General features: G+C 37.6%; 1 protein-coding gene and 1 pseudogene across 1 annotated transcript in view; both read right to left on the reverse strand.

Annotated features, from left to right (window-relative positions):
* Positions 1-26,735, reverse strand: part of SPOCK1 (SPARC (osteonectin), cwcv and kazal like domains proteoglycan 1) — an 875,982-nt gene that overhangs the window by 178,422 nt on the left and 670,825 nt on the right. The gene's annotated exons all lie outside the window — the stretch shown is intronic.
* On the reverse strand, positions 12,909-15,998 carry LOC138164111 (atos homolog protein A pseudogene; annotated as a pseudogene).

Consider the following 26,735-nt stretch of genomic DNA (forward strand, 5'->3'; position numbering starts at 1 on the left):
ATTATTAATATTATTTTACATGTAACTGGGAAATAAGATATACAGGTACTGGGGCATAGAGATCCACCATGCCCTACTGGAAAATCAGAGAGGGTATGGGAGAAGATATGGGAGAGAGTAGATTGGCAGAGGGGATATCCAGTGGGATTGCTATTTTGGGGTGGTGAGTAGGGGGGAAAATGGGGAACAAATTTATAACTCAAAATCTCACAGAAATGAATGATGTAAACTAGAAGTTAATAAAGCATTTGATTAAAAAAAGAATTAAAGTTGCAGGTGACTGAAAGAGCATGGTGAACACAAGCAGGTTGCAACGCATTACGAATGAAGAATGGTAGAGGAGAAACCATGCAAACAATAACATCAAAGAGATGTATGACTAGAAAAGAGAGGAGCTGGTCCTGTAATAAAGGCAAGGGGTAATGGGGTAATCTGCTTGGTTCATTGGTATCCATGTGATGTCAAGAGATCTAAAGAAAGATATGTTTTAGATTATATTAGGGCAATATATATCCAATATATTAGGGCAACTCTTCATGGAGGATTTGTAGAAGGACATGGACAAGATGAAAAGGAATAGAAGGATTTGATATACCCTATTAGAAGGAGTACCCACACCAATGAGAACACAGATTTATTGAAATAACAACATAAACTTTATTTGTGGAATGAAAACTTCTTTCATTCCTTATGGAATTTTAGGCATCAGCAAGCATGAAAGGAGAAATCTGTGGTAGGTGATGGGAAGCCAAGCTTGAATATAGATAAGGCTACCCAGAATAAAAGTTTGAACTATTTCTTTAAGATAACTAGTGACTTAAGCTCAAAAAGGGCAGTCATAAAATCAGAGAAGACAAAATGTCAGAGCTAGAAAGGACCTTCTAGTTAATTAGCCCAATCCTATCATTTTATGGATGAAGAAGCAGGTCCAGAGAGAGTAGTTAATTTGCACAAAGACAAAGAGAAAGTTAGGGTCAGATGCAGGTCTAGAACCCAAATTTGCTGACTCCGTTAAACAAATACTCTTTCCATTAACATCACGTTGTCTCTGCGTGACACAAACCGGAGACTCTTCTGGATGGGCTGCTCTAGAGGTCACGCTGGCTCCAACTGCTAAAGAGTTCATGTATTCAATCACTCAACAAATATAGAAAAACAATGAAAGTGCAGAATTTTGTGTCTGGGAAAATACAAAGATAAATAAAACAATCTGTCTTTAAGGAATTTGTGATCAAATAGGGAGATTAATATAATATAATATAATATAATACAATATAATATAATATGATATGATATGATATGATATGATATAAGTATATTATATATAATATATAATGTAACATATACAAATGTAATGTAAATTACGCAATATTATTGTACTATGTAATTCAAAGCATCGTCTGAAAGAGGCGTGACCAGGAAATAAAAGCAGACAAGTCACACAGCAAGCGTACAGTACAGCTAGTGGACAGGCCACATGCTACACTAATGTGTGTGTGTGGATGTGTATGTGTGTGTGCATCCACACACAATATCAGGCGATCTAGAGAAAAGTCTCCTCATCCCCACCATGTTGAGTAGATCTCCTATCAAGCACTTACCGAATGGTATGGAAAGAATGATAAATGATGGGCTGGTATTGTTGAGTTTATGAACTGTATCACCAGAAAAAATAACCGCTCTTAAAGGAAGTTCTTACGCCAGCACTCTCTTAGTTTTGGTTCAACTTCAGGACAAAATGAGGGGCTTTAAGGTCATGAAACAGTTAACCAAAAACCAAAGTTTACTTTGTCCTAGCACAGCAATTGGTCCTCAGGGCTGCTGTTGTTTATCCGTCATTCTAGAAGAGGTACAATGACATCAGAAAGGTGAAGTCTTTACTTGCAAATGAACTGGATTTAAGTGAAGCAGGGCTGTGCAGTCTTCAGCCTCACTCTCTCCTCTGGTGCCCTTTGGGTCCAGTGGCAAGATACAGATCAGGAGGACTAGAGATGGTCCTGGATGCAGTGGGAGACTTTGGCCTTTTACAGCTAACATCTTTCCCAGGTCTTGGTTTGTCTGAGGCAATGCCTAAGGCTAGGTAAGAAATGAGGCAAAAACCAAAACAAAACAAAAAAAAGGCCCCTTTTAACTACTCAAAAAAAAAAAAAATCAGCCTGGGAGGGGAAGACTCTATGGTTTCTGGTCAGAACAGCAACAATTGCTATTTACCCTCACTCTGAGCCATGAAAACCCAAACAAGGATCAAGTGAGGCTGGGCTTGGGACCTATTGTTAGCCAATCAGTGAGAGCCAGAGTGATTTGGGTTTAAACAAGGTCTAGGAGCTCCATGTGAATGACAATGGGTCTTATCTTGCCTCTACAGCTTCCTACCAGTTTGATTTAGGATAAATCACTTAACTTCTCCTATACTGGTTTCCTTATCTTTAAAATGAGTGAGTGTATTAGAAGTCAGTAGTGATAAGAACAATATCTGTTCTGAAACCATCCTTGAGATTTAATTGGTCTTCTAGGCTAAGGCTGAAACCAGTGAAGTCACTTCCTAGTCACCCACACAAAAAAGCTTAGCTCACACAAAGATCTGTACCACTTCTCAGAAGTAACATTGCCTGATGATGAGGTGCATAACCCAGTTAAATAGGAGGGGGGCAGAAGAGCTGCCCCCAACTGAATCAATACAAGAAATTTTTGTTTTTGCTTTTGGGAGGGCAATTGGGGTTAATTGACTTGCCCAAAGTCACATGGCTAGTAAGTGTGTCAAGTGTCTGAGGCTGGATTTGAATTCAGGGCCTCCTGACTCCAGGGCCAATGCTTTATTCACTGTGTCTCCTATACAAGAATTCTTATTGAACATTTGTTAAGTGTTAGATGTTGAACATATGTCTTCTTTCTTTCCATTTATAAGCCTGCACCCTCTGAGTGGCCTGAATTAAGTCTGACTTAGAACAACAACTAAAGCTCCTTCCAGTTCTAATTCTATGATCCTATGATCTTAAAAGGACACATAAAACCAAAATCCAGAGAAGAGGAATAGTGACTAGAAGGGCATCTGACTAAGGGGACCCCAATAGTGAATGTAGAGAGAAATGTACCTGTGTGGAATTAGACAACAGTTTCAGTTGAGATAAGGGAGTGAAGGAAGCAAATGACATTTAAGTGAAAGCCAAAAGAATATTGTTTAAAGACACAAATTGGAACCTAAGAAAACCAGATTGATTGTCCATGGATCATATATTGAACATTCCTTTTCTAGTGGCTTTGCTCTAATTCTCACAAAGATACCTTTAGGCACATGATTTATTTTATGAAATATCTCTGGCTCCTTCACAATGCACTTCCTAGAAACTTCTGGAATAAATAACAAAGGCTCATCATTTTTCTATGTTATCTCTCAAAACCTGCTCAAGGCAACATCTGAAACTCAGCAAAATTGTGGGCTATGTTGGTTTTTTTTTTCTTTTTGTTTTATTTCCAACACGGGTTTCTTCAGATAAGTATTTTCTCCCCTTCTCCTTCCATGTCTGCCTCAGCAGATAATTAGAATCAACTGGAATGCTTTCACTCCTCTGACAAAGCACTATTTGTTTACTTGTATTAGAGTAGTATCTGCCATGTGGACCAGACCTAAAGGTTCTGTCAGCAGTTTGATTGTAAACCTCTATTTCCAAGAGAGTCTGTAGGTTGGAGGTTAAAAAAAAAATACTTTGGCTGGAGGCTGGAATTGGAATATATCTCAGCTTGAAAGCTATTTATCTTCTGGAAAAATAGAGGGGAGGACAAAGCAAATACAAAAAGAAAAGTTATGCTTGGCATTTGGAATAAGAGAAATACACACACACACACACACACATACACACACACACACACTCCACACAGTGGTGAAGTGGGGGGTCTGGGAGGGGGAGATGCTACAAAAAGCCTAAGCCAAGACTGTCCTAAGAATTAGATATGCCTTAACAAAGCACAGAATCCTCAGAACTCAAGAGAAAACTCTTAACTCTTTTGGATGGACATAGATGCTGTCCAGATTGGCATTTCCCCAATACCCTGAGTACAAAGTCCCCTGTGAAGAATGATTTTCTCCCAGGCTCAGTCAAGCTTTTACTCTCTTCTTCATTCAAGGAAATCATCTGAATGGATATAGGATAGGGCCCAGAAGTATCAATGAGGAATCAACAAGATTTTATCAAGCAGCCAATATGTGTAATCATAATAGTGTTTGTCCCAGGTTCTTCAGTGCTGAACTAGCACATGTGGCTTTCTAGAAGCAGCTCTGTTTGGGCTCAGCATTCCATGGGTATACATAAGGCAATGTGCTATGTGCTGAGTGTATGAAGAGAAAAAAATGAAATGGTTCCTACCCTCAAGGGTCTGAAAATCTAACTGAAGAAACAACATATTTACATTAGACAGCTAAGTGGCACAGTGGATAGAGCACTTGGAATCATGAAGACTTATCTTCCTGAATTCAAATTTAGCCTGATACTTATTAGTTATGTGACCCTGGACAAGTCACTTAACCCTGTTTGCCTCAGTTTCCTCATTTGTAAAATGAACTAGAAAAGGAAAAGGCAAACCACTCAAGTATCTTTGTCAAGAAAACCCCAAACGGGGTCAGAAAGAGTCGGACATGACTGAAATGACATAATAACAAGACAGAAAATATAAAGTAAAAATAAAGTTTGGGTGGAGGCACTAATAGCTGGGATGATCAGAAAAGGTTTCATATAGGAGATATTGAAGCTGAGCTACAAGGTGAAGAATCTGGAGTCAGGGAAAAGACTGGAGAAGGGTGTTTGAGAGTAAGGACTAATAATAAACACAGTCAATTAAAGGGAAATAGAGATACTCATGGGGGATGGTGGTAAGTAAAGAAGGAAGGAGCAACAATGGTCCACTCAAGCTTCTGATTTTATTGATTCCATGGTTCCTATGATTGGGAAAAGATGTCCATAATTACAAAATGTCAAAGCTGAAGGGATTTTATAGTTTATCTAGTTCTATCTATACCTGAAGAATCCTTTCTGGAAGACATGTGCACCAGGCACATCCAATGTATTTACTTGAAGACCCTTAGTGAAACAGAACCACCTACCTCTTGAAGGAGTTTATTCTCCCTTCTGATAGCTATGATCATTAGAAAGTTTCCTTACAACAAGCTAAATTTGCCTGATTTCCTTTTTCACTTATTGCCTCTAGTTCTTCCCTCTGGGGGCAAGAAGGTTGAGTCTAATACCTCTTCTGTTTGACAGTTCTTCAAATACTTGAGTAAAGCTACCCCTTTCTCTTCTCCAGGCTCAACACTTCTAGGACTTCACCAATCTTTGCTCTCTAGCTTATTGATGATCTCCCTAAAAGAGTATGCGTAGAATTGAGCACAATGCTCCTGATGTGATCTGATCAGGACAAAGCAAACACATCTCTGAGTTAGCACGTTTATAGTGTTAAGAGCTAATACAGAGCTCCCCTAGCTAATGTACTGCACTGTGTACACCCCGTCCCCTCATCCACCAATATCCAGTTGTTTATATAGACAGGGTCAGATTATGAAGAATATCAAGAAAGGCTTAGAAAGGGAAAAGGATGGGTTTCTCAAGCCCAGGGAGGTAGATGTGTGGGAAGTGGTATCATTGCTAGTCAACCATCTGGAAGAATAGGGAGTTCCCTTAATTAAAAATAATAGTAATAACAAAGACAAACATCTCATGTTTATGTAGTCCTTTGAAATTCACAAAACAATTTCCTCACAAGGTATCAAAAACGAGGAAAGGAAAAAAAAGGCATGACAAAACCCTCATAGTTTATTAATATGGAAAAAGGCAACCATGGGAATATCAAGAAGCAATGCTTATTTTCCCATCTATACAAAATCTCTATTCGTGAATCATATGCATCATGAATGAGGTATTAGTAAGAAACAGACAAGGTTTCATAGTGATATTCTACAGTGCACCAGATCTTGACTGCCTTATAATTGACTGCAAGATAAAGAGAATGCAAGACCTCCAGTGCTCATTGTTCACTGACCATGAAAGAGCATTTGATTCAGTCAAGCAAAATACTACTTTATAGGCTTTCTTCAGAAAAAGCATCTTTGATCCATATATTGAAATAATTCAAGATTCCTTAAAATATATAACAAAAATAGCCCTGCTCAATGACTCCTTGATTATAAACATCAGGTAAGGAATAAAACAGAGATGTGTGCTTGCCAGACATGTTCACCAACTGTAAAGTTCAAGTTGAACGAGTGAAGGAAGAAATGAAAAAGCATTTATGATGATGATTAAAAGGTTAGAGATACATAGTTTCTGGGTTATTTAATCATTTTATTAATAAGACCAGCAGGTCATTAAGAAAAGGATGGTCACTTGGCCATCTCTCAGACCAAAGACCCCTAATGGGGGTGGGGTCACAGTTTATATGCCCTTTAAAGAGGAGGTATTCCCAAGGGGTGACAAGCAACTCAGATTGGTTAACAAAAAGATAGATGTGAGCTCTATTAAAGTGAAGGCCTTGGGGTACATGCCTTGAGTTACCCAAATCTTGGTCAACGAGACATCAATTTCTATATTACCTCCCTTGATAATAGAGAAAATCAACCTCCCCCCAGGTCTCTCAGAGCCAACACTATGAGCAGGAATATACCCATTAACAGATACTTCGAATTTCTTTTACTGCCTGAATAGATATTGGCCTGGGTAAATCTCTAAGAGAGATTTCTCACATTGGTTGGTTTATGGATGAGGAAATAGAAAAGGGGAAAAACATTGTTCCTAATACAATAATTAGTTATTAAATATAAAAGAGAAATATTCATTCTCACACCAAGTGCTCACAATGTGCTAATCATGGTGCTAAGTGCTAGGAATACAAACAGAAAAGACAAGACAGTCAAAGAGCTCACACTCTAATTAGGAGAGATAGAACACAGAGGAAAGTTAGACTGCTGGGTGGATGTTGTCAGGGATTTTTAAGGGTGCGATGGAAGAGCAATTGGCAAGGCTCAGAAGTCTTTAGCTGAACATAAAGATACCAGGTTAGATAACAGCGCCACGTGTCTCCAATGTCTATAGAAAGGGCAGGTGGTAAGGCCAGGAAGTCTTTAGTTGAACTTAAAGATAACAGGTTAGATAACATCGCCATGTGTCTCCAATGTCTAGAAAGGGCAGGTGGTAAGTCCAGGAAGACTTTAGAAAGAGAAGAGCATATGGAAAGTCCTGGTGACTCTGCATCTCACCAGAAGGAGCAGAGTTGGTGACAGTCGACTAACATTTAAGCCAGGTAGGCAGTAAAGCAGCCCAGATGCACTCTGGGGATCCCTTTCCAGGGAGGAGCTCTGAAGGGGAAATACAAGAGGAAAGGTGTTTCCAGTGGTATTGGATCTTTCAGCCATCCAGATTGCCCAGATATGTTATGAGACGGCTAGGGCAAAGGGGAAGGAGCCCTTAAGGTTGCTTCTAGCTCTAAATCTATGATGCTATGATCCTAAGGGGGGAACTACAGCCATGAAGATTTGATGAGCTAAATTGTACCCCATTTTTAAGTTTGTACTTTTTAAGTTTCTTGTACCTTTGAAGGAGGGTAAGACAACTAGATGGCACAGTAGTTTGAGTGCCAGGCCTAAAGTCAGGAAGACTCATCTTCCTGAGTTCAAATATGGCCTCAGACATTTAGTAGCTGTGTGACTCTGGGCAACTGTCACTTAACAAAATGAGCTGGAGAAATGGCAAACCACTCCAGCAGGCTTGCCAAGAAAATCTGAAATAGGGTCACTACTGAAATGACTGAACAAAAACAAAAAGCTTTAAAGGAGAACTTTTAGTGGTAGCCTTAGGGATCACAAGTCTGCAAAAGAAGAAAATGTGAACATCCCAGCTTCTGTTGAGCACTGCAAAGAGTATAGGGATCCACAAGATCATCTGTGACTCAAGGCAAGGGAATGTAAAGCAAATAAACTGACAAATTTTTGCTAATGATGTATGGAGACTGGGGAGAGGAATGAAAGGACAGCCAGAGAGGATGTATACTAGAGTGAACTAAAACAAGCTGGAGGGGTCAAAAACAAATTAGGCAGGACCAGAAGATGTGCAACTGATGAGATCTAATAAATTCTTGTCTGTAGCTTTTTCTTCCCTCCCACAGGAAGCTAGGTTGTGGAAACTCCCACTCCTATTACCTGCCTGATCACCTTTATTTGTTACCCTTTTAACAGTAGAAAGGAAGTAGAAAAATCAACCCAAGCTGCCACATTATTTCAACTTCCTATGTATTGTTTTAGATGTCGATCTTCATTTTTATCTGTTATTTAATGCAATAAATTAGATTATCCAGGGCGGCTAGGTGGAGCAGTGAGTAAAGCGCTGGCCCTGGAGTTGGGAGGACCCAAGTTCAGTTCTGGCCTCAAACACTTAACATCCACACAAAAAACTAGCCGTGGGGCCTTGGGCAAATTACTTAACCCCAATTGCCCTCCAAAAAGCAAAAAAAAAAAAAAAATTAGATTATCAGTATAAGTGAATTATCTCGTCCTTTGAATATGAGGAAGGAATCCAGTCCATAGGAGGAAATAAAAGTTTGGGTAAATTAGAGAAAAAAGGAAAAGTTTTTTAAAAGTAATTTTTAATATATTCCAACATATACCTATTAGACTATTATAAATACAGAAAGTTAACAAGAAAACGAGTCATTGGAAGATAGTCCTTGAGTACACCTCTAGGCACGGCTGATAGTCTGGCATCATCTGACACTCCAGTATCCTGCACAACTGAGAAAAAGTCAAGGTCTCCCACTGCATCTGGGGCCATCTCCACTTGTCTTGATCTATATATCACCACTGGACCCAGATGGCTCTGGAGAAGAAAGTGAGGCTGGTGACTTTGCACAGCTCTGCTTCACTTAAAACCAATTCACTTTCATGTCATGGCATCACCTCCCTGATGTCATGGTCCTCTTGATATCTTCCACAACCACATCCTATTTCACATGAAGGGACATTACCCAGAAAGAATGATAGTGTTCACATTCAAACATGGCAGAGGTCAAGAAGGATGAGCATTGAGAAAAGGCCATTGGATTTGGCAATAAAGAGATCATTGGTAGCCTTAGAAAGAGCAGATCAGTCAATTGGTGGGAATGGAAGCATGATTAGAAGGGGACAAGAAGTGAGTAGGTGAAAAACTAGAAGAATATTTTGACTTTTCTAGGAATTTGACTAGGAAAGGATAAAAGCTTAAGGAGATGGTATGGCCACGTGAAGGGAGATTTTATATTTGTTTTCTTTTGGTTTTAATGATAGGGTAACAAATATATTTGTAGCATTAGGGTAGGAGATAGTGGATAATGAAAAGTTGAAAATTAGGGAGGGGGAAGGGATTACTGAATGAATAATCTACTAGAGAAGACAAGAAAGAGTGGACTTGAGAACACAAGAAAAATATTAATGTTGCCAAGGAAAAGCACCTCCTCAGTGGATGAAATTACTTATACTTCCACGTATCTTCCATGAGATTACTCATATCGGTGATAGTTCAGTGAAGAAAATTAGGAGCTTCAAAAATTTTAATAATCAAATAGGGAACAAAGAACTCCAAATGAAAACCACCTCCAGATCCAGGAAGGGAAAAGGCATAACGGCTTATACACTTTTTTCCAATGTCATTTTGTATTCTCTTTTCCCCTCTCAAGAAAAATGCCCTTGACCATTTGTGACTACTTAAGTACATGATGGGGCAATTCCTCTGCAGGGATAATTAGGAAGGAAGATTCCCTATCATTCTATGCACCATGTCTTCCCAAAAGGAAAATACATTCACTTACCTTGCAGGCTTACAAGAAAAGAATTGTAGGACAGGCTCCTTTTCATTTTTCTTTTACCACATGGTTTCCTATGTGTATTTATTTGTGTTGAAATGGCTCAGTTTCTAGTCCATTATCCCCCTGGAAGTAAGGATACATTGAGCACAAGCCCCAGCAGACAGTGTGGGAAGATATAAAAGGTTTGACCAATCTGGACTGACTTCTCCAGCAGAGAACTCTGCTGGGAACTCTGTGGTCATTTCAGAGACTTCTCATTCATAGAAAAGAAGAAATATTAAAAATGTAAGTATTTGTATTGATTTTATGATAAGGAGAAAACTACTGGTTGATATGTTAAGAACAAAGTGGAAGCACCAGGAAACCATGAAGAGCCTCAGACACATATTCCAATGATAAAAATGAGGACTGTGCTTGGGTTGTGGACACTTTCAAACCACAGCAGGGAGCATAAAATACTTCCTTAATCACGGTAAAGGCAGGGAGGAAAAGAGGCAGGGCCTGGGAATGAGAAAGGACAAAAATATCCTAAACTCTGACCTATTTTAAAATAAATGTGTTAGCACATTTCCCAACCTATTTATCTCTTTATCAGTCTCTTATTTTATTTTTTTTCTTTTTGCATAACATTAGGATGAGTGAATGTTTTCCTGCAAATGCAAGTCTTTTTCTCCTGTGATTTGTAAAGCGAAACTAATAACCTCTCTATGGTTCATTGCTCACGTGAGTCTCAACTGAGTACATTTCTCAGTCATTTCATACTCTTGTCTTTGCTTCACATGTTTCTTGCATTATTTTTTTTACATTAAATTGCTTTCTCCACTGTATTTCATCAAACCATCATCTATTTTTAACCAGATTGTTGACAGTTCACAGTTGACTGTTTTGTTCACAGTTGATGAATTCTGATTTGTTTTTGTCTCCCCCTCAAATCATGTCAATCTTAGGGGAGGAAAGAAATATCTCACTCCTTTTCTAGTTTTTATAATTGGACATAAAGAGAACTGGGGCTGGCTGACTGAACGACATATCTTATACAGATATCATTCTTTCATAGAAGAAGGTTCTGGCCAATAATCATTTCTGTGCACTTCAACAGCCTGACAGCTTCCCTGAAGAAGTCACACACTATAACACAGAAAGAACCATTCTATTCAATCCAAGGCCCTGGCCCCTTCACTGTCATGGCACCACCTCCAATTCTCTGAATGACTGTAAGTGAAGACTACTTAGTTTCTCAGCTTCACAGAATACCTATGGTTAAAGGCAGCTTTAGCCTTTATAAACTGAGTCACCTAAAGCAGAAGCCCTTACTTCATTATTACCATAAACAAAAACTATCTGCCTTTCATTATTTTTATTTTTTTGCTTTTTGGAGGGCAATTGGGGTTAAATGACTTACCCAAAGTCACACGGCTAGTGTGTCAAGTGTCTGAGGTCGGATTTGAACTCAGGTCCTCCTGACTCCAGGGCCAGTGCTCTATTCACTGCACCACCTAGCCACCCCAGCCCTTCATTATTACCAAAATAAAAATCAATAAGCAGTCCCCCACTGATTCATCAAAAGCTCCCTTGTAGTAACTTCTTATTGCTTCCTATAAACTTCACATTTGCTTAAAGTGTCTTTAATGTTGTCTCCTCCAGTAAAATGTAAGATTTTTTGAGGGTAAAAATGGTTTCCTTTTTTATGTGTTCTCAGTACCTAGCAAAGTGAGTTCCATACAATTGGCATTTAATAAATCTTCACTGAATTGAGTTAAATTGGTTTAAGCCTTAATACAGGGGTGGGGAACCTGCCTTAATAATTCTCCTATTTGAGTCTCCAAACAACTTCCATTTTACAGATTAAGAAGTCGAGTAAGACTGAGTAAGGTTAAGTAATTTATATTCTCTCATTTCAATCTGCAAACAATCCTACAGTATGTCATTTTTATAGCTGACGAAACTGAGTCAGGGTAAGCAAGGTTAAGAGAGTTAATCAAAGTTATATAGGTAATAATGATTGAGTCAGGACTTGAGACTGGGTCATCTGACTCTTTCAATTATATCACACTCACAAATAGACACTTAATAGCAGGAATCACTTTGTATGTACAACCCCTCATTGTGTAGGTAGAGAAACTAAAGCACAGAGAAGAAAAATTACTTGTTTGAAGTCATTCAGCTAATAAGCGGCAGAGACAGGAGCAGAACCCAGGTGTCCTAATGGCAGTAACAGCTTTTTGAAAGGTGTAAAACATTTTACACAAGGGAAGATATTTGCCCAGGATCCCCCAGAGAGTCAGTGGAGAAGCAAAAAGCCTTGACATAATTGAATGATTGCATGAATTTGCTGACTTTTCTTCCCTCACTGTGGATCTCTGAGGAACGTCATTAGTTGTGACACAGGATTAAAATCTGGTTGGGTTCTTAAAGATAATATAACCTAATAATAAAAATAGATAAATGTAAGTGTACACGAATTTCCTTAAGACTAGCTTAAACTGGCAATAACTCTAAACTACAGGATATTTTAAAAGAAATGATTTTTTTCTTATTTTAAGTAGGCACAAAAATTATGTTTGTTAACAAACTATTATAAAACTCTTAACAATCTGTGTGACTCTGGACAACTCACTTTCCCTTTCCAGTACTCAGTTTTCCTTCCTATATCCTAAAATGAGAGGGTTGGACTAAATTATATCTTTTTTTTTAGACTTGTGCATATATTTCAGATTTCAACATTAATGTCAAAAATACATACTATGATTTTACACAGGATTTGTGCTACATTAGAACACTAGACAAATATCACTTTAGTATTAAAGGAAACATTAAATATTAAATAACTGAGAAAAAAAATGTGTAAATACTAACCTAACTGGGGATTTTGCTATTGCAACACATTCAATGAAGTGGTTTAAACAGTACAAAAAAAAAGGATTACGACTTAGGTCTGTGTTTCCAGTCTATCTGGAATATGTAGAGCTCATTCCTGAAATCTTAATGGTCCAGGGTCACAGGAAAGGATTCACTTTCTTGACTGTAATTTGATACATTCTGTTCTATGCCATCTTTTGCTCTCAAATTTGACTACTGATTTTTTACTCCTTTTAATATCTTGGTGAAAACTAAGGGTTTGTTGGTGATTCAGTTTATGATTTGAATTCATATGCAGCACCGCTATCAACTTCCATTGACTTTCTAGAGAACAGGAGCTGAACATCTCTATGGAGGTAGATCTTTCCAGATTTAGAACTCTGGAACCTCAGATGTATGAGGTAGTGTAGTAGCTTTTCTTCATTATGTCAAATGTTCTCTTTATTAACACTTCTCTTCATTTCTTTTTATACAGGAACAGAAAAAGTTCTTTGTCATAGGAATGTCTGATGATTGGCTGGCATATCTCCTAAGTCATATATAACAACAAACATTTTTACCACAGTCTTGTTAGGATTAAATAAGGTCACTTGTATTGTTCCTGAAGGAGGTACTCTATAACCCCTTTTACCCAGGGACTCTAAAGTAATCACACCCATATAAGGAGAAGGGGCATTATCATCTGAAACACTGTAGAATGACACTTCAACAGGAAGTGTCATATGAGTAGGGCAGAAAATTCCACTTGCCCCCACCTCAGCAGTAAAGCCATCAATAACGCCTAAAGGATCTAATCGATAGTTTAAAACAGATTCCTCAAAATTTCCCAGAAGACTAAGACTTGTTATGGGTGGAGCACTAGAAATGAAAAATGGTTTTCCATGGATATCTGGATCATCTTCAATATTTAAACACTGCTGTGCACTTTTGGATGACAAATTTTTCAAATGGAGTAAGGAAGTGTCCAGACCAAAGCAGCCTGATTGTGTTTTTCTTTGAGGAACAGGACTTGAAAGAATAAGTAATCCAGTTTGAGGATAGAAGGCTTTGGTTGAGGTTCCATCTAATGAATGAAAATTATGTTTTCTCCAAACACTTGAATGCTTCACTGATATATTTCTCAACACCTCTGTATTTTTCAGTCGTTCACACCTAGAAGAACAGTCTTCTCTAATTTTTCTTTGAGAACGGTTTCGAGTTTCTTCATCAATTGGGTCCTCATTCTCATCCTGTTCTGTTTCGAACTAGTCTAGCTTACTTTTACATTTGAAAGTTTCAATGTCCTTTTTTGGACAGTTTTCTATGCTAACGAGCTGCGTATTTTGCTCACATGCCTTGGAGGTTTGGGGGTCTCTGTCTGGGCACCTGAGCTCATATTCATGCAGATGATTGGATGCTGGCAACACAACAGCTTTCACTGAACTGGCAAATGTCTTTGAATTATCTAATTGGTGGCTATGAAAAGAATCTGGGTTATTAGTCTCACTTTTTATTGTTCTTTCCTTATGTTTATTTTTGCATATCTGTTCATCAATATTGCTAGAATTTGAATATTATCAATTCCATTACTAACTTCTTGATCTCTAAATTGACACCTGGAAAGTGTGTTTTCCAACCTGCCTGGTGATTCTAATTTAATTTCTTTGCCATAAGATGCATTTAAGTAGGACAATACATTTGTAGGTTTATTTTGTATTTGCTGAAATGTACTTTGGACAGTTTCACTAGGATCTTTCTGCTGTGCATTTCTTCTGATTTGAGTTTTCAAAGATGTCTTTAATTGGCTGAATTCAAAAGAACTAAAAGATTCATCAGTGATTATTACACTTTTGCCTTCACTATTGTCTCCCCATAAGGACAGATCTTTATTGGAGAAGGAAACGGAGTTTACTTTGCTTTTCTTCAACAAAGTTTTGTCTTCACATCGAACTTCGAAAAATTTTTGAATGAATAGAATTGGAGTCATTCATGTTGAATAAATGCCTGGGGATATGTGATGCAGATGTCACAACGAATCAAGTGCTGGGCAATCCTTGCAATAACTTCTTGTCATTCTTGAAGTAGAGAGCCTATCAAAGGATTAGTCTCACCAATAGATTGGCGAGAATAATAACTGGAAACATAAGAATCCTGGGGAGAGTTTTCTGGTTTTAGCCTTGTTTTCCCTTCACCAGTGTTTTCTGAGAATGTATATTCTGGGCTAACAAAGGAAACCGAGTCGTTTTCCTTACTTTAATAAATTTTCATTTTTAAATAAACTCCGAAAAATTTTTGAGTTAAGTGAACTGGAATCTTGCATGTTGAATGGACGCCCAGAAACATGTGAAGTGGTTGGATCACAATCAATCAAATGCTGAGCAATCCTTGCAATAACTTCTTGTCGATCCCGAATTAAAGAGCCTATTAAAGGATTGGTTTCTCCTAAAGGCTGCCAAGAACTATGGCTACTAAAAACATTGCAATCACCCCAGGACAATGATTTTAAAGTTCTCACTGATGTTTCAAATGATTTTGCATCTCCTGTAGCATTAAAACACTGCATACTTGATTGAGATGTCCCAAGGTCAGAATCATGACCAACACCTGGATAGTTTGAAATTTTTGACAATTGTTTTAAATTCTGGAGTTACAGAATTTTTTGCACGTAACAAACCTTCAGGTACTACAGTCCAAGTTTGTTTGCTTCACAGATGTGAACTGCTCATAATGCACTGCTCTACTTCCTTGGAATTACAACATTGATGAGTTTCCAATTCATGTTCTTGAGTCCTTTCCTCATAAAAGTCAATGTTAGTATGACTACAGGTCAAGACTGGGTAACTGGATTGTCTAGGCAAGGATGGAACACTGACTTTCGTGGCCACATTGTGAGAAACATTAGGAACAGGAAATACATGCTCAATTGGAGTCTGGGAATAATTCCACTGTAAGTCAACATCAGCAGCACTGATTCTGTAAAGAATATTTCGTGGAATAGCACCATAGGAAACACTCAGCCAAGCACTTAACTGAGAAAAAAAGACAAAAGACCACACAGGCAATAGAAGGGTCTTCTCGTCATTAAATCGATCCCCATTTTGCCAAGGAACTGGTTCCAAGATCCACCGTTCTAATAATAATGCATCTTGTTTAATTGCAGGATCATTTAAATCATTCCCCTCTGTGTGAGGCCCATCATCACTGTAGCAGCAGTCTGGAAGTAGCATCACTTCTACCATAACTGGAAGATTGTTTTTCCAAAGCAACATAACTTCAGACCTGGTTCATCTGGATTGACGATACTGGGCCAATTTATCACTGCATTCATGTTTTGCTTTTACTGCATAACTCTACATTTGAGAACACATTCCCTGGATCTCCCACTAAGGTATTCTCTCAAACCCCCCCCAAAAAAAGAAAGAGCTCTGTCTTGCCCTGTCAGTGGAGCAAGCCAACAAATAAGAAAAAAGAGCTTCCAGCGTCACGAGGTCCCCAGCTGCCACAGGGATGAGATGTACTTAGACAGTAAGCAGGAGGAGGTTGGTGGAGGGAGGAGTCAGAAGGGAAATAGACTAACTCTGGACTAAATTATCTCTGGAGTTCCTTCCAACTCTGATATTCTGTGGTTTTGGAAGTCTTTTAATGAATTAATAAGACAATTATAATTTTCACATAGATTGTTTTAAAAAATTAACCCCATTAAATGCCATGCCTACCTATAGATGCACTGTCATTAGAGGAAAGTGTGAAGAAGGTGGCTAGCAATCTGCGCCTGTACAGTGTCGGCAGATTATCTGCTTGAAGCAATTTGTTATGACAAAAAGTACTATTTCTTCTGAATCACAGTTTCCTTATTTGACTCGCTCTCCAAAGCCCCCAACCCTGACTCATTGCTCCTCAATCCTAACCATACCTTGCCTTCTGAACTGGCTGTTACCCGGTGGATTTCTATTTCTGACATTTGGATTGACTCAACATATTTCTCTTTCTGATCCTTGAAAAAAGGTGTGTTTATACCAAAACTTACAAGGCTTTGTCGACTCTTTATTGGCAGTCTGCCAAGCCTGCCCCACACTGGTCCTTTCCCCATCCCAGCAGGGTCTGGGAAGCAGCACCAAAGAGATTAAAAACAAATTTCTCTCTTGAGTGGTTTAAATATTCCCACCTGCAATCTTATGTACTTTGTTCATTTCTGTAGGAAGCCCCAATACCTGTCTCTACCCACTCCTGCCCAATACCAGCACAGCCATTGCTACAGACAAACAAGAGAAGCTAGGTTCAAAATTGTCACAAATTCTCAATACTATTTGGTAGAATCAGAAACAACAAAGAGGACAGATCAGACAATATAGGATACCTACACTATACCTTCCGTGTAATGTTGTTCAGTTGTGTCCCACTCCTTATTTTGGAGCTATCTTTGCAAGATACTGGAGTGGTTTGCCATTTCCTTCTCCAACTGATTTTATAGATGAGGAAACTTAAGGTAAATAGAATTAGATGACTTGTCCAAAGTCACACGGCTAATAAGTCTGAGGCCACATTTGATCTTCTTGCCTCTGGGCCCAGCACTCTGTGCACTGCGCCAGTGGACTGCTCCTGTCTCATAATAGGAGCTGGTTATTTGATTGATTGACATGAGTTATTCCACTGAAGTGGTTCCATATTCATGCAATACTGGAATTCATAGCATTTAGAAAGTTTCAAATAAAATTAGCCTTTTATTTCTTTTTTTTTCAGTGATCTTTAATTTTTTTTCTATTTTTAAAAATTTATTTATTTATTTTTAGTTTTCAACATTCATTTCCACAAGATTTTGAATGACAAATTTTCTCCCCATCTTTCCCCACCCCATGATAGCAAGCCTACTGAATACCCCTTCCCCCAATGTCTCTCTTATATTCTCCCCCAACGCCCCCTAACTTTCTAGTAGGGCAAGATGGATTTCTATACCCCAGTACCTATATATCTTATTTCCCAGTTGCACGTAGAAAACAAAAATTAGCCTTTCAATTGCTTTTGCTTACAGAGTCCCCTGCTTTATAGGTGGAAAAGCACTAAATGTGAAATTCAATGAGGTCTATGACCAATGGCTAGTACTTTTATTACCTCATTTGATTCTGGTAACATCCTTGAGAGGTAAGAAGTGTAAAAAACATCCTATGTTACAGATTTATTCCTAACAAAAACTTATTAAACATCCACTATATAATGGGACGTGCATTGTGCTGGGTAATTTTTTTAATTCCCCAAAAAGGAACATATGTAAGTATATATGAAATATAAACACAGTAAGCACAAAGTAATATCAAAGATGTGAGTTGCTTGGAGCCAAGGGGGGCGGTCCAGAAAGGCCTCATGTAGGATGAGGAGGTCTTAGTGGGAAACTCTGAAGGGACCTCAGATGCTAAGAGGTGGAGGAGAGGAGCAAGCCCATGCAGTGAAAAGGTAGCTTGTGCAAAGGCTTAGAGAACTGGAGATGGAATCAATCAACAAGCATTTATTAAGTGCCTACTGTGTGCCAGGGATCAGGGAATGAAACAACCTCTACACTCAAGGAATCTGCATTCTAATAAAGGAGACAGGTATATATATATATATACAGAATAAATAGACATGAATATAAAGGTATTGAATTCCAGGTAGTTCAGGAGGAAGGACTGAAGCAGTTTGGGACAAATCAGACAAGGGTATACAGAGGAGGGTGTTTGAGCTGTTTCTGGAAGGAAGAGGAGGATTTCGTGACAGCAACATGAGGAGGGAGTACATTCCAGATATGGGGGACGGTGAAGTGTCACATCATAGAAAACAGACAGTAAGTCAGCTGAGCTTATTGCTGAGTATAGAACACAGAGTAATATGGCATGAGATGGGAAAAATAGGTTGGAGCCAGCTTTGTGGATACCTTTAAAAGCTAAATACATTTTTTAATCCTAGAGGCAAATGGGAGCCATTGGAATTTATTGAGTAAGGGAGTGCCATGGTCAGATCTATACTTACGGAAAATCACTTTGTCAGCTGTATCGAGGATGGATTGGAGAGGGGAGAAACTTGAGGCCAGGAGACCAATTAAGAGACTAGTGCAATAGTCTAGATGAGAGCTGATCGGGTCTAAATCGAAGTGGTGACTATGGTTGCTATGTGAGTAAAGAGGAGTAGATTGATAGACATATTGTAGAATAAAAAAAAGCAAGATTTTTCACTTGGTTGGATATATGGGATGAGGGACAGTTAGGATAATGTTAAGGATATAAATCCGGAAGACTATAATGAATGTTCTATGTGAGTTAACAGCAAGAAGGCTAGTTTGGCTGGACCAAAGACTATATGAAGGGTAATGATATGGAAACGTAGGTGGAAGCCAGGTTGTGATGAGCTTTAAATGCCTAACTGAATTAAGAAGTTTTATGTTTTATCCCAGAAGTAATAGGAATCAATCAGAGAGGACTGAGTATGGGAGATATGGACTCACTGGTACTTTACAAAAATCATGTTTGCAGCTCTGTGGAGGATGGATTAGAGATAGAATGTCTTGTTGGAGAAACAGCACGGAGTCTAGTGTCACTGGAGGAAATGGAGGTGAAAGAGATTGGAAAGTTAGGAAGGATCTACATTCTAAAGAGCTATTAAAAAAAACAACATAAGATTTTATGTTTAATATTGGAAGTAACAGGGAGCTACTGGGTTTACCAAATATAGGAGTGCTCAGATCCGCTCTTGAGGAAGATATCTTTGGTTGCTGAGTGAAATGTGGATGGGAATGGGAAGATATTTGAGGCAGGAAGACCAAGCAGAAGACAACTGCAGTACTCCAGGCACAAGGCGATGAAGGCCTGTACCAGGGTGGTGGTAGTGGTGTCAGGAGAGAAATGGGTGAATATGAACTTCCATCTACGTTGGAACTTGGCAAAAGATTGGTTATGGGGGAGGGAGGGTGAGAGAGTAAGGATTTCACACCTAGGCTATGAGCCTGGGTGACTATAAGGATGGTGGTGTCCTCAAGAATAATAGGGAAGTTAGGAAGGGGAAAGGTTTTTGGGGCGGGGGGAGGAGGGAAGATATTGAATTCTGTTTCACATGGTGAGTTTGAGGTATCCATAGGACATCTGTTTAGAGATTCAAGAATGAAATTCAAGAGAGAAGTTAGGGCTGGATAAATAGATCTAAGAATCTTCCCGTGTTTATCTTTTGGACAAAATCTGTTTTGGTCTCACATAACAAATGACTGACATGATAAAGGAGATTCTAGATAAGGGGAAAAGGTGAAAGGAGAGGAAATCTATCCCTTTTCCAGGTGTTTATTAGAATCCAGAGAAAGGTAGAGAAAATTGAAATTTCAGGACATTCTACCACAAATCACTTTAAGTCAAACTCTCCCCTTATTAATGTGCATCAGCGATGATGACTTTTACTCAAATTTAAGTTAATTTGCTTCAGTAAGCTAAAGTCTGCTAGGCACTGAGAAACCTGAGATAATGGAGAATCTACCTTTTGTGTGGTGAAAAAAGTTTATTTTTTACCATAGATTTAACCTTTCATGGATAGTTAATGGCCTGAGGCTGTTCTACTCTGTGAAATTAGCTTTTAAATAATGTAATGACAGATCTTGAGGGCATATATTTCTCTCACTACTAGCCTATCAATGATCAACTAAGCAATTTTGGGGGAAAGCTGGTTATGTGAGTCAAAATCTATACTGTAATTCTGCAAATATTTCAGGTCAGTGTTGTGGATAGGGAGTGCTCTGACCACAGGCAGAAAGCTGCCAGAAAATAAGTTGATTCCTGAAAGACTCCAGGATGATGAAGTATAGGCTGAAAGGAACAAAAGGCAGCTCCTCTCGAGGAAGTTCCTGGAATAAGAGAAGAGGGAATGTTCCAAGTCAGGGCAATCAGAAAGATGTCCATGTGTAGGATAAAAAGCTGGTGCAGGAATTATGGAGCAGAAATGCTACCAAGCCGAGTCAGGTTATCAAGAAAGTCTAGTTTCTGTGTGGCTGTTTGTCCTTTGTTTACGAAGAGGACCGTGACATTTGTATTACACACCAGCCAAAGGAGAGTCAGGGCATTCCTTATAACTGGCTTCAATGTCCTTATGAAGAAAGAGATATGGATAAGGTGTGAATCAAGAGCTAAGCTATTATAAACCAAATGCCAATCTAGATCAGAATCAGAATTTCTTTGGCATTCTAGAATTGCAGGAGTTATGTTGGAAGCAGGAATAGATTCATGCCAGTGTTTTAGTTTTAGATAAAGAAGGATATGAGAGGTGTTGAGGAGCTGACTGTTAGTTGATTTCCCCAATGTTTTGAAATTTTATGGGCACTTCCTGTGTTCCCTCTCCCTGCACTGATGTATTTTGTCAGATCATAGCCCAGGTCCCCAATATACCCTCCTGATTTCGTCATGTCAGCCATACTGTAGGCTAGTAAAGGAAAATGCTGCATTCTAGGCATAAGATTACCAGCAACAAGAACAGAATAGCTTGACTTTGTTTCAAAGATTGAAATTTGGATCTGTTCGTTGACTGAGGTGCATCCTAACATTCCTTGTCATCTACTGAATTCTTACCCATCCTTTAAAAGTCAAATCAAATACCACATCTACCAGGAAGCCTTTTCTGATGCTTTGGAACTTGCACTCTGGAGTCTAATAAGTTCATTACTTAATATCATATATTATACTTGCCTTGAACTTTACTCCTCTCAGTAGAATGTAAGTTCCATGAGGTCAGAGACCATCATTTCAACTCATAAAGACTGAGGTCTTATGAAACAAAGTTATGTTAGGCAATGGGTATGGAAATAAAAAATAAAAATAAAAGATTCCTTGCCCTTAGAAAACTTACATTTTAAGGAGAGGGTGTATATAACATTTAAACAGATTGAAAAATACAATTATCATTTTAAGTGAGAAAACACAAGAACTACGGGCTCAGGAGAGATTTCCCATGGGAGATGGTACCTGAATTGAATGCTGATGTATTCTAAGATGTGGATGTAAATAGAAATGGTATTATACATATGAGAGGGGGCAGCATGTGCAAAGATGTGCAAGTGAGAGATAGATAGCTAAAGTTGAGGCATAGTACCTAAATAGCACAAAATAGGTGTTTGGTTAATCTTTTTATGCTTAGTTTAAAGTTGTATTTTTTTCAGTGGTCAAGCATTTTTTTCTCCTACTTACCTCCCACTGAAAAAAAAGAAAGAAAAACGAGACCTTTGTACCAAATACAGATAATCAAGGAGAAAAATTCCCAAATTGACCATTTCCAAAAATGAGTGTCTCATCCCAGTCCATCACCTCTTCGCCATGAAGTGGTTAGCGCTCTTCATTATCTGTCATCGGAAATTTTAAGACTTTAAAAATTATTCATTTTTACAATATTGATGTCCTAGTATAAGTGGTTCTCCTGATTCTACTCACTACACTTTGCATCAGGTCACATAAGTTTTTCAAGATTTTTTTCTGAAATAATCACTTTCATCATTTCTTATAGCACTAAACAATATTCAATTAGACTCAAATGCTATAATTCATTCATCAATCAGTTAATAAACATTAAGCATCTAATATATGTCAGGCACTGTACTAAGCACTAGGGATAGGAAAAGAGGCTTAAAAGACAGTCCCTGGGGTGGCTAGGTAGCTCAGTGAATAGAGTAGCCGCTCTGAAGTCAGGAGGACCTGAGTTCAAATCCAGCTTCAGATACTTAACATTTACTAGCTGTATGACTTTGGGCAAGTCACTTAACCCCAATTGCCTTCCAGAAAACAAAAGAAAAAGACAGTTTCTGCCCTCAAGGATCTTACAATCTAACAGGAGAGACAATATACAAACAAATATATACAAAGTAAATTATATAGGAAAAATTAACAAAGGGAAGGTAACGGGATTAAGACATATTGGGAAAGATTTCCTGTAGAAGGTGAAATTTTAGCTGGGACTTGAAGTAAAGGAGGTCAGTATTCATAGAGGAGGGAGAGCATTACAAGCATGAAGGGCAGTCAGAGAAAATCCCCAGATATGGAAAGTCTTGTTTGTGGAAGAACTAGGAGACCAGTGTCACTAGAATGAATAGTATATGTCAGGAAGTAAGGTATAAGAAAACTGGAAGGGTAGGAGGGGCCAGGTTATGAAGGGCTTTGAATGCCAAACAGGATATCTTATATTTGTTTCTGGAGACAATAGGAAGCCACTGGATTTTATTGAGTAGGGGAATGATATGATAAGACCTGTGCTTTAGGAAAATTATTTCAGTGGCAAAATGGAAGATGGATCGAAGTGGAGAGAGTGCTGAGGCAAGCAGACCCATCAGCAGGCTATTAATAATCTCGGGATGAGATGATGAAAGCTTGCACTGGAGCGAAGGTGGTATCAGAGGAGAAAAGGAGTTGCATTTGGGAGATGTTGCAAAGGTGAATTCAACAAGGTTTGGCAACAGATTGGGTAGAGAAGGGCAGTGGAGGGGTATGGGAGAGGAGTCCAGGAAATCACCTGAGTTACAAACCTGAGGGACTGGAAGGATGGTGTTGCTACAGTAATAGGGAAGGCAGGGTGGGGAGAGTTTAATGGAAGAGAGAATGAGCTCTGCTTTGGACATGTTGAGTTTAAGATGCTTACCAGTTTGAGATATTTGAAGGGCAGTTGGGGATGTGAGATTGGAGATCAGCAAAGAGTTTGTTGCAGGATAGGGAGATTTGAGAATCATCATCATAGAGATGATAATTAAATGCATGGGAGCTGATGAGATCCCAAGCGAAGTAGTATAGAAAGAAAAGAGAAGAAGGCCCATGACCAAACCCTAAGGGATGGCTATGGTTAGAGACATGATCTGAAAGAGGGTAAAGCAAAGGAGCCAGAAGAGGACTGATCAGAGAGGTAGGAGGAAAACCAGGTCATGACTCATTTGGGCTATAGGCCTAATAATGGTCTTGATGGTTTAAAAGGTATGTACTTTTAGGGCCTAGTTTCAAATTGCATTCCAGAAAGGCTAGACCAAATCACACCTCTGCCAACAGTATACATTCCTCCGTGTTTTTTCAAAGTCCTTCCATCATTTATTAATTTTACTTTTTTGTCAATTTAGCAAATATTTTGAGTGTAAAGTAGACTCTTAAGAGTTGTTTTAATTTTCAACTCTCATTATTAGTGATTTTGAGACCTTTAAAAAATATAGATTGCTTAGATTGCTTCCCTTGAGAACTGTCTATTGTTATACTTTGTCCAATTGGTATATATCTCTTATTTTTATAAATTTGAATTCATTCCTTACCTATCTTGCAAATGAGATATTTATCAGTGAAATTAGCAACAAAGATTTTTCCCTCAGTTGTAGAAGCAATATCATAACCCTTGTTAGCATGCAGATTAGGCTAGTTTTTCCTTAAAAGGTAATGAAATATTCCTTAGAATTTGGTTGGCTCAGGGGATTAAGGGCTTAGAGATTGTTACCATAACTCCCTTAACCAGCTGAGTACAAAGTAACCAGGAAGATCTAGAGAAGTCCACCTGGTGGATCAAGATAGATGATTCAGTTGTGTTGAATCAATTCAAAATATCTTCAGTGTCTACCTTATTGAATATCTGTCTCCTACTATGACTAAGTAAATCTTTTGTTAAATTTTAAATGATCTGTGTCTCATTTTGTTCAAATATCAAACCTAAACTAGCATAGAATTGACATGAGTCGAGCCCAGCCAAGAAAACCCAGTTAACTATTTCTCTTTTAATCTGAGCTACATTGGATTTGTTTGTGCAAAATCTTTCTAATTTTATATAATCAAAATTATCTGTTTTGTCCTCTGAAATCCTCTCTAAACCCTTGTTTGGTTATGAATTCTTCCCTTATCCATACATCTGAAAGATAATTTCTTCTTTTTTCCTTGCACTTGTTTATGTCATCCTTCATGTCCAGAAAATGTATCCATTTATCCAAGATAAGATCTAAATCTTATCTTGAAATATGGTGTGAAGTATTGCTCTAAACCTAATTTCTGTCAAGCTGCTGTCCAGTTTTTCCAGAACTTCTGGATAAAAAGTGAGCTCTAACTTCAGTAGCTGTGGTCATTAGGTTTGTTGGACACTAGCTACTAGCTTTATGTGTTTTGGTATGTTATTCACCTAACTTATTCCACTGATCAACTTCTCTATTTTTTAAACTAGTACCAAGCTGTCTTAATGATTACTGATTTGTAGTACAATTTGAGATCTGGTACAGTTATGCTTCCTTCCTTCTCACTTTTTTATTTTTATTATTTCCCTTGATATTATTGATCTTTTTTAAAAAATGAATTTCATTGCTGTTACTAATTCCAATTCTAATGAAATAATCCTTTGGTAGTTTGATTGGAATAGTACTAAGATGAATAATTTCAAAGAATTGCTATTTAGGTTTGTTTTATTTCTATAAGCAGTGTTTCATAATTATATTCATGTAGTTTCTGTGTGTATCTTGATAGACAGATTCCTGAGTATATATTTTGCAGTTATAGTAGATGGAATTTCTATTTCTATCTCTTCCTGTTTAGTTTCATTAGTTTCATTGATGATGATTTATTTGAATTTATTTTATATCCAATAATTTTGCTGAAGTTATTATTTCAATTATTTTTCGTTAGTTCTCTAGGGTTCTCTATGTATAGTACTATATCAGTTGTCCAAAAAAGCACCAAATTTTGTTTAAGGTTTATTACTTTGTCTTAATTTCCCTCAATTTCTTTGTCTTATTCCTATAGTTAACGTCTTTAGCACTATCTCAAATAGTCATGGTGACAATGAATAGGTTAACTTTACTCCTGAACTTATGGGAAAGAATTTTTTTTCTTCATTATGTATAATATTAGCTCATATTTTTAGAAAGATACTATTTACCATGTTAAGGAAAGGCCCACTTATACCTTTGTTTTCTTGTATTTTTTTAGCCACAATAGGAGCTGTATCTTGTTAAAACCTTTTTCTGCCTCTTTTGATGTAATAATTTAAAAAATATTATGTTGACCTTTTATTGCTATTCACATGGTCAATTGTGTTTTTAATTTCCCTTGAATTAAACCAACCATGTATTTCTGGTAAAAATTCAACCTGGTTGTAGCGTATAATCTAAAATTTTTGCATCCGTGTTCTTTAGAGATGTTGCTTTATAGTTTACTTTCTTTGTTTTGATTCTTTATTTTGTTTAGGTATCAATACCACAATTGATCATATAAGCAATTTGGCAGGCTCCCTTCTTTCTGCTATTTTTTTTTTTACAAACAATTATTCTTTGAATGTTTGATGAAATTATTTCATTCTGCGCTTTTTTTTGTGAATTCATCTTTCTATGGTTTGTTCAGTTTCTTTTTCTGAGATCACATTCCATAAATTCTGTATTTCTTGCTTAAATTCTCTAATCAGTCTACTCTGCGACAGCACCATGCAACACACTAGTGATACAAAAAAAGTTAAAGACAGTCCCTACCTTCAAGGAGCCCACAATCTATTGGTTGTTCTGTTCATTTGAGTATTTTATGTTTTTGTAAACATTCACATATTTCATTTGAGTTGTTGGTTTTACTAGCAAAATATTTAATGACATGCTTTATTCCTTCATTTGTTGTGAAATCATCTGAATTGTATGATGACAGTAATTTTGTCTGTCTTCTTTTTAATCAAATTAGCTAATTGTTGATTTTTCCCCCAGAAAACTGTTTGATTAATTCAATTTATTTTTTGCTTTTAATTTTATTTGCCTCTTCTTTTATTTTCAGGATTCCTATTTTGATATTTAATTAAGGGTTTTTAATTTGTTAGGTTTTCTTTTAGTAGCATGTCCAATTCTTTGATTTGTTCTTTCTCTATTTTGTTGATGAAAGTATTTAGAGATAATGCATTCTCCAGAAGTACTGCCTTGGCTACATTCCATAAATTTCAATTTGTTGTGTCATTGATGTCATTATCTATAATGAAATTATCATTTCTTTGATTTAAGTTTTTGATTCATGAATTCTTTAAAATTAAGTTATTTATTCTCCAGCTAATTTTTAATCTCTTCTTCTCCTTGATGGCCCTTTATTAAATAGGATCTTCTACATTGTGATCAG

This window comes from Petaurus breviceps, unplaced genomic scaffold (genome assembly GCF_028583685.1).
Source record: "Petaurus breviceps papuanus isolate PSGF00001 unplaced genomic scaffold, PetGlider_PUasm1.0 189, whole genome shotgun sequence".
NCBI classification, from domain to species: Eukaryota; Metazoa; Chordata; class Mammalia; order Diprotodontia; family Petauridae; genus Petaurus; species Petaurus breviceps.